We start from the raw sequence: 10,478 nt of genomic DNA, 5'->3' as shown, positions 1-10,478 counted from the left end.
TGGAACTAATACTACTTAGTAGTTTTAAATCTCTTGGTCTTTGCTTCAGCTTATAAGAACATATTTCAAATCAATATTTTGATTTTATTTAAAATGATAGTGTCTAGGTCGCACAAACACAGTATAGGCTACTACTGATCATGTACTGTACCATGAACATCTTAGTTGTCAGTGTGTGTTTGGTTGGCAACATTTACTTTTTCAATTCATCCGTTTCCATGCGTCTGATCTCTTTATATACAGTCTATGTGTTTGACACTAATCTGTGTTCTCTTTCAGTTTTGCACAAAAAAAGAAAGTGAATGCAATGAGCAGTGTGGTCCTGGTGGCGCCAAGGGAGGCCATGTAGAGACGGTGAAGATATACTCCACCTGCATCCAGATAAAGAGGGTTTGAATCAATAATGACAGTTACTTTTAAGTAATTACAAGAGGTAGACACAATGGTGCATGGAATATGACTTACACTCTAAGGCAGAGATCTTCAACAGGGGGTCCGGGATCCCTAGGGGGTCCTCAGGCTTGCTGCAGGGGGGCCACCAAATAATTGTTCGATAGTTAAACAAATAAATAAAGTTCAATCAAACATTATTTGTAAAGATAAATCTTTTTTTTAACTTACACAACATTGATGATAGGCTTACTGGCCTATAGGTACAGTAGGTAGCATTAAGGGAGCCATCCACAGAGCTTAAGGATTCACTGTGCCGTATTTTAACATTAAAACATGATATATATGAATTTGTCAACAATTATTATTTAAACAGCTTAGTATTGTATGCACCATAAAAAGGTATGTTTGAAGGCTTTAGGACGCCCTATACTTTATTGTAGGCCCAGTTTAATATGAAATTTATATTTTATATTTTATACTGATATTTTATACAATATATGTAGTAAGGGGTCCCTGCTCCGTCTCTTTTTCAACTGAGGGGTCCTTGGCCTAAAAAACGTTGACAACCCCTGCTCTAAGGTATGCTTACCAATTTCACTTCTGTAAAGTTGGGTTATATTGGGTTGAATGAAAGTTAGAACACAGGTCACTACTGTAGTTACAACTAACAGAGCTCCAAAGAGACCAAATCATCAGTGCCCAAACCACAAAGTAAAGTGAAATGTCAAGGGGTATAAAGCCTTAAAACTGATGAAAATGTCAATGACGACCAACAAATGATGTCGAACATTCACAGCCGTATGTTCGTAACTAGTATTCAGCTTGTATGACCAAAGTTGAAGCAGAAATAATAATTAAGTTAAATCACGCAGTAATGGCCTTTTCCCTGAAAGGTTACATTGTTTTGTTGAACTCCATGTGTAACATATATACAGGCTATCTGTAGAGGAACAACTGTGTGGGAGACAATCACCGTTACCACACACATTACTAATTGTGTTGTAATGATGGAAAACATCCAGGCACCGCTACAGAAACTTCTGGCTTAGATGTGGTGACCCGGGTAACAGTGTGTGTTGTTAAAGTTGTTTCCGTCGTTATCAAATTGTCCGTTCTGCCCTGTAGAGAGATACCGTAAATATCATCCTGGGAACTCCGCTGTCACAAAATGTTTCCCTCACCATAACAGAGAGTCCAGACTGCTTTATCAGACCTTATGCCTCTTTATGTCTTTTGGTTTGCACCAAATAGAGCACGATGACTTATCAAACCACACTTTTCCCCACTGCTCAGTAAACCAAAATACGCCTTCTTTTTTCGTGTTTAATACACGCTTGATATATAGCATTTGTCTGTGGCTGCTCTGGATGAAACTTCCTGGTCACACCAGATTGAGAATTTGTCGCCAACACTGTCAGAGTTGTCAGTCTTCTTTTCTTTGCAGCTCAAATCGTTACACTAGCACACATTTTCCTCCACGGCGGCCCCTAGCTGATGATGTCTTAACCTGTTTTCTTTCAGCCTCTCTTTAGTCCATTTCTACTGCTACATGTGTCCACGTCACCAAGGTATTTAGTTGATGTCTCTTAAGCTGACTGGGATTGTCCAGCATTTCTATCCTTGTTTTTGTACTTGATGTATGTTTCTTTTTTTTAACCTCAACTCTCAGCATGGCCTCCAACAAATCTATTTGCTACTTTACTCTTTGATTTCCATATTTGAATGATCATTTCAAAGGTTTAAGCTCTAAAAGTGACTGACCTGGAAATAAAAGCTATGACTAGATGAAGGAATCCCTGGAGACTGGCTGGTGCTTTAACATTACCAGGGAGAGCACAGCAGAGACGTCACTGCGTTTGCATGTTGACTCATCCCTACACTCGCAGGGCAGGATGACCTCCCACAGTCTCAACTCACTGAATGAGCTGCTTACTGCAGCCAAATCAAAGGCAAGATGGCATGTAGTTCTCCAAAATCAAGGTTGATGATGACCAGACCTGTGTTGTTTTTTTTGGTGTCAAAACCACTCAGCTGGCCAAGAGAACAGACCTGTCTTATCCTCCTTCATCATGATTAGTTTGTGGGTTGCACAATCTGCTTTTTATTCACAGTACACTATGCTGTAGGTTAGAGCTGGGCAATATATCGATCTTATATCGATATCGTGATATGAGACTATATATCTGTCTTAGATTTTAGATATTGTAATATCGTGTTATGACATAAGTGTTGTCTTTCCTGATTTTAAAGGCTGCATTACAGTAAAGTGATGTCATTTTCTGAACTTACCAGACTGTTGTAACTGTTCTATTATTTGCCTTTACCCAGTTAGTCAGTCATTCTATCCACATTACTGATAATTATTTATTAAAATTCTCATTGTGGAAATATTTTTATGAAAGCACCAATAGTCAACACTACAATATCGTTGCGGTATCGATATCTAGGTATTTGGTCAAAAATAGTGATATTTGATTTTCTCCATATTGGCCAGCACTACTGTAGGTGGTGTAAAAACAGCTGATGAACTCAAGATTTCCTTCTGCAACAGATGTCCTGCTTTAATTCACTCATTTATATTTATGATTTTTTGGAAGTCAGCTAGGGACAAAAGGTCCCAGCAGCTGTAGCCTTTTTATTGCATTGGTTAGCGTTAGTTAAACAGGCCATTTTAGTGTTTGTTTGTGAAAGGAATTAATGTAAAATCATTTTTTACATGCCTGTGTGTCTTAACAACATGCCCTGAGCCATTACACCATTTGCCCAGCAGATAGTGTGCATGTGCTTTGTAACCTGTTGCACAACTACAGCTGCCGTACATACACAGAGGGGTTGAAGGCATTAGAAACAGAAAAGTGACAACATGGCCTCACTTGTGTCTAACTTCTGAAGAACTATACAAGTTGAATCGAACCCAAGATGGATATGAATGTTATCTACCTCAAAGATTCTGTATGAAAGCGTTTAGCCTATACATCCCCCAAAAAGGACACAGTAGAAAAAAATGTCACACCCTGCTTGCATTTTGGCAAACAAATTTGCATCTTTTGCTGATGTTTGACTACATGTACAGCAGTACCAAGTTTACCGTTTGGTTTTGATTAACCGCTTTTAATTCAACAGGGCTTTGCCACACCATCAAACCTTTGAGACCATTACTCTAAAATAAGACATTACATTCTTTGGACACATTGTTCCTCATATGTGTACCTCCCTCTAACAAACAATGGAGAGTGTTTACCATGAGCAACCGTTTCAAGCCATCTATTCAGCTGTCGTGGATAAAGCATGATGGTATTATTTCAGTATGACTAAACTTTGTTCTGTTCTATGCTAACTTATTAACGAAGTGTAACAGTTATTGAGTAGTTCGTACAGAAAAGGCTTGAAACTCAGGAAATGTTTCATGCATACACTGCTGGAGGATGAGAGCTGTAAATATGGATCAGAATGCACTCCGACATATCCGACAAATGGAAATATTTTCTTACCCTTCTTTACATCAGACATCACAATTTAATATGTCATTTTGTTCTTTCCTCTCATTAAAAACAATAAAACACCGTTTGAACAGAATTTTGCTTTATTTATGGAGAGAAACACATTTTGTCATTAAGACTTACATTTTGTTTGAGCCTACGGACCCAAATAGTTTATTTTTGTATATTTTGGTCTATAAAAGCAATGCTATCCAGTCAGAGTGGATTACAATACTGCAGATCATCACAACACAAAAAAAAAATAAAAATTGCTTGATATTTTCCAGACACATCGGTCTACTCAAACAGGATACCTACTTCAGAAACATGACCACTGCATTTCTCAATATTAGAAAACAACCAAGTGTGTGATTTAAAATGTACGTGTGACTTAACCTGAGTATTACACTGTATGTATGTATGTATGTACAGTCGTGTTCAAATATATGTACCTCTTCTTGTTTGTACACCAACAACTCAAATTTTAAATTATATGGTAGCAGGAACTCCAAAGCCGTCAAGAGGTTCCCAATTATTTGACCACAACTGTTTGTGTATGTGTGTTTGAACCAATTATAACGGGTGTGTAATGTTTGCACATCAAAAATCACTTTGGTCTTGATCTTAGCCATTAACTGATTCTGAACTTAAGTTAATATTACATTGACAATATCAGTCTTAACATCTTGAAATGCTTTCAGACAACAGTATGCAAACTGGCCTCAAGATACCTAAATTCTGAAATTACAATTGGTGCATCATTCAACAGTAGAAATAAATCTCAATTCAAGACACCTCTGCTTTGTCAACATACAGGGTTAGTCATTAAATCAACTGTCAAACATTCCAATAAATTCCCATTTTAAAAAGGATCTGTATCTCGAAAGAGCATTCAACATCAAACACAAACCTGAGTAAAAGCTGAAAGGGTTTACCGCTCAGTGTCAGTATGCTACCAATACTGCCCTCTGCTTCTTGTCCAGCCAATAACAATTTTGTATATTATTTAACTGCCAGGCTAGACACAGATTTGTGTTTGGTGTTAAGTTACCCTTAGCTTACATTGTGTGGAAAATAAATCCTTTGTCCACTGAAATATATAATTCGTGCATTACAACCCGTGTATTGAAACACAAGAAATTATGTTTGATAAAGCCACCCAAGAATAACTTTGGCATGTTTTATTAGGCAAAATATATTCAAAAATATTGAAATTCCCATTAAAATAGTGTAAAGCGGACATGTCAATTCAGAGGAAATAGATGCACTTAACCGGGGTGCACAGGTTACAACACAGAAATTATTTGAACAACTTAAGTAACTGTTACATTTACAGATCGCTTTCTATATATATTTACACACACACACACACACACACACACACACACACACACACACACACACACACACACACACACACACACACACACACACACACACACACACACACACACACACACACACACACATCTGTGCACTGTTATAGCACATAAATGTCCCTGTAAATTAACTACTGTACCCAGTTAAGAATTAGTACATACCAATGGGCTACTCCCAGTGACACACAGTGTCACAAACATTATGGCATTGATTTTTTTTTTCCCCCCCTTTATTTAAATAAAACTATTTTCATATTATACATTTCATATTTTGTTACATTCAAGGTATAGATACAATTTGTATCAACAAGCAAAAGTCAATTCTAGACATTTGTGGCTTAGTTGTTTGCGGCACTTTCAAAGGGAGGGTGGGGACACCATTGTGGCCTTTAGAGTAACCTTTCAACAAAGCAGTAAAATAAAATGTAAAAACTGAAGTAAGGAAGTAGTCTATTGTCCAGCGAAAACCAATTATTTCTGGAAATGGTGTTAGGAACAGGGACAAAACTGAGATACCTCTAATAAATAAAGAAAAATCAATGGAAGTCTAAGATCAATAATATGTCAGCATTATGGGCACACATCTGTCAAGCCCACACTGTCCATGAGTGCATTTTATCTAATGACAGAGACGTGCAAGCAATGTGTCAGAAATAGTAGCACACAAGCTTGTGAGCAAAATCAGTTCAAATTAAATCATGTGTGCACGTCTTTTCCAAACCACAAACTAATCAGGTTTTAAGGACAATATAAACAAGAACTATCCACGTTTAAATTGATTTGACATTTCATTTCATGGACTGTAAATCACAGCCCAGGAATCCCATGCATACTGTAGCTGTACGAAGCTTACTTTGTCATAAACTGCTTCAGCTAGAATAGATAAACCAGAGTCAAATTCCTTGTTTGGCCAGGTTTGCTTGTTGCAAACCTGGCCAATAAAGCTGATTCTGAGATGTCTGTGAACATCACTCAATGATTTACCTTTTATACCACAATGAATACACATCACTATAATGAATCCTAACTATCTTTTTTTTTTTTTTTTGGAAGATTTTGTGTAGTGGCTGACATTACAGTTAGTAATTCCTTAACACACCTCAGGAAATGCACTCGGAGCTCATCAGGGCAATTGACTATTCCAGTGTTTAAGGTTAAAGAAGGATCACCAAGAAACATATTCCACTACCATTAAAGTCAAAACACTAGTGAGGTCAATTTGGCCAGCAATCTTGTTGTTGATGTTTATAGTTTTAGAGTTATTTCTTTTATCAGTGACAGCATACTACTAGTACTTTTAAAAATATATATCTTGTTTTAATCTATGACAATTCAATTATCTCAAGGGAAAAGAACGGCACGCAAACTTTTAGCCAAATGCCAGAAACAACCTTGACAGCAGCCTTGCAATCTGATTGTTTCACATGAAGAAACATTTAGGCAGTTTGTTTCACCTTCTCATGAACAGACAGCCGGCCTTAGGTGGCCTTGTCTTTTTTCATGAAAAAAACAAAGTCAGCAAAGCCCAAAATTGATTTGGGCAAAACACATTCAAATGTTTTTTTTTTTCTTTTTTTCTTTATGTCTGTTCATAAACCATGGTTGTACCTAAACATTATAAAGAGACAAAGTCAGGCTCACATAATTAGCCCTGTTAAAGAGTAATACCACTCAGTTAAAAAATGTACAGACAAGTTTTCTTTGTAATCATGAACACTTTTCTAAATCAAAAGGACAAATATACGAGTCTGTGGTGTCTCATGCTGCTCCATTTACTACAAATGGGAGCCCAACTTTCTAGACTTTAAGCTCAACATAACTTCCCTGTGTTTTTAATTATTTATTAAGATAATGAAACACCAACCAAATAAACTCCCCCTGGGGGGGGGGGGGGAGCTCCTCTCTTTTACTGGCATGACATATTATACTGTAAATTTGTAATGCTCATGCAATCCAATAGCAGGCCTAGGGGTACCATACCTGAATCCTGATATTAAGTGGCATTTCCCTTTAAATGCATTTGAAGCATGATCTTGCTATTAGGATTGGCTTTACATGTTACAACCTCTCTTCAATTAGTCGACTGAATGTTTCATGTGGCATTTTGTCCTGAGGGTGGGAGTAGAGATAAGGCAATGGATCATTAAAAGCAAGGGGGGGGGGGGAATCCTCTTGGGAGCATGAATGTGCTTAGCATTAGTTAATATGTCTTGTGAATAAGATGACACGGAGGCCATACCAGATGTCATGATTAGCATCCAACATTGGCATCCTTAGGCCCTCACTCACGGGTAAAATGTAAAACAACAGACAATCAGCGTACAATAAAAAGCAGCCATTTTTGTTTTTGGCTGAATGGGCACCCTTATGGACACCAACATTACTTCATCTGTCTAAAGCTGCATCACGTAAAGCCATCCTCTTAGCCCACTTTTCTAGATCTCAAGGTGCATAATGAGAATATACACAAAAAGTACAAAGTTTTGCAATGCCATCTCCACATTTCAACTGTACATAACTAACTTTAAGGTATTACATGTTACATGTAGGATTTTCACAAAATATATCACTACTAGATCAGAGTAGACTCTTGCCAGTAACCACTGGTTTTTGGCAGGGAGAGACTGAAAACTAGAAAATTGAAAGCATCCTGAGAGCAATGTGCTGCAAGGCACAGCCAAACCCTTCCATGATCCTTGGAGACTGGCTGCATGTACGCAGTCTGTACATCTGTATTCGAGCAAGACAGCCTCCCATAAAAAGCCATACATTAAAGTTCATCTTCAACATGCTTTCTTAGCATTCACTTCATTTTTTTTTTTATATATAATTATTGAAACCTCACACTCTACAAGATATAACAAAATGAGTCCGATATTTAACTCACTGCCAGGCCTGACCGTATCAGCCAGATTCTTATCATTTTATCTGACAAATGTAACATCAGGTAAATATTTAGTCTGTTGCAGAAATACTTGTGCAAACATTTAAACTGTGATGGTAAACACTGTTTCCATCTCTAAAAGTACTTTTCTACCACTTGTTCCTACCGAAGTCACATAACTGCCCAGTGAAATGAGTTCTCAAAGTTCCACTATGTTTTACATGCACATAAGAAACCAGGTTACTGCCAGAAATCCGGTTAAGGCATGAAATTGGGCAACTGGTTTAGATGCACTGCTATAGTCCGATACCTATAAAACCACAGTTTACACACAGTTTGCCAGAAAGCAGATTATTCCCATCCCTCCTCCACATTTTAAGTGTATCAAATATGTTATATAGGTACTTGATAAGTAATAGGATTGATATTTTTTGATTGGCGCATTTGGACTGACAGTAAAGTAAGGATGGAATAGCATGTTTGACTGTGTGCATGTGTTTACATTTAACTAATTCTTTACTGTTCACCTGTGGAAACAGACAAAGCTAAAGTTAAATAAACTAAAGCATTTACATTTAGAATAGGGCAATCGATAGGTGTGTTCTAGATGCAATGATGCATGGGCATTTGTAAGAATATTGCCTTTAATCCTGCTAGTTTACTGCCACAGTGATGATACTTTCCCTGTCCTGGATCTCTGTCATGCACATAAGCACACATAAAAAAATAAATAAATAAAAAACTCTTTAGAAAGTGCATAAACGGCCGAATTCCATCAGAAATCTAGCTGGGTTAACCAAGTTTTTCTTAATGCTTTAAACTGATAAAAGGCTTCTCATTTCTCATGTATGCATCAGGAATCAGGTCACTGAGAAAAGCTGAAAAGCATCAGACCGCTTAAGTGCATGTAAAAGTAGTCTTTGAAACACAATGAACCCGCTCCTGAAAACACAATGCTCGACTGACAACTTGAAGAAGTCCATTAGAGCTACTGTTTGAAACAAAGATACTTTGAATATTTTCACATTAAAAAGAAATCAGCACAACAAATTTGACAAATATATAAATCTTGGATGTAGCATCCAATAAAATCAGAAAGGTAACTATACAGTACACCATAGGAAATTATCCAAACACAGAGGTTAGTTTATACTGTAATCCAATTGATTCTGTGAACCAAAATGTTAAGTTATGTAGAATACTGACACTATATAAATTCTATATTTTTTTTGGCATTATTTAGCAGCTTATAAATGACTTCAAAATAATGGCTTTTGTGTGATTCTATGTACATATATAGGTGCACATGTATACAAGTCAAATCTCTTTTTTGGCTTGCTTTGTGCACTGTCAAATTCTACCAAAATAGTAGCTTTGTTAAGTGAGGCTGAGAAAATATATCTCTAGATACTGAGATAGTGCTTTACATTTGAAAATAGGAGGTTTCAATGACTAAGACGTTCATTGAAACCAATCAGACAATGACTAAAGCGTGAGGTCATTCAGATATAAGGCCATTAAATGTCATAGTTCATGCTGTGAGGTATGTTACTACCTCCCTCATACTTATCTTCAAAATAAATGCACAAAAAAGTCACAAGAATTATTTACAACAGAGGCAGACCTAAGCAAGGTTATTTATAGTTCCACTGCACCAGAAACACTTTAAATGCCTTTCATAACACATTCACAGGGCCTGAACCAGATCTTCATAAAAGCTACATGATGTACAAATGTTGACGTGCTCTTATGTCAGATTTAATAAGGCGATTGTAGAATATGTTATTACTTCCTGTCTTGACAGCGTTGCAATGTAGCTAACCTGTTTATTGTTCCACTTGGTTCACATTGTCACAAGGTTCCGTATTACACTAGCTAGCTACATTAGTTTGAATTACATTATGGTTGAAAGGGCTGTACTCTAAATTCTGAAGAGAAAAAAAAAAAAAAAAAAACACAGCAGGCTGCGATTGCCGTACACGCGGCTCTCACAGACCGTTCCCCAATACATGAAAAACCTACGTCCGCACAATTAATTCACTATATTTTTTCATACCAAATATTTGTTTGCTGCAATATTAATGTTTTGAATGGGAGTACAGCCCCTTTAAAGTTAGGTTCAAATTATGATTGGTTAATCAGCTGGCCATCATAATTACATAATCAATATTAATTAAATAAAAAGACAGTGTGAAATAAATGTGAATAAACTGTAAAATAATTTATATAAATGAACCAACAATTTGTGAGATAATTTACAAAAGTATTCAAATTCAACTCATTATGAAATGTTATTCCAGTTTTTGGATATCATTTTTATTTCGTTATAGACACAGCCTTATT

The sequence above is a fragment of the Perca fluviatilis genome, chromosome 16 (assembly GCF_010015445.1).
Source record: "Perca fluviatilis chromosome 16, GENO_Pfluv_1.0, whole genome shotgun sequence".
NCBI classification, from domain to species: Eukaryota; Metazoa; Chordata; class Actinopteri; order Perciformes; family Percidae; genus Perca; species Perca fluviatilis.
This window is presented reverse-complemented; position numbering follows the sequence as displayed.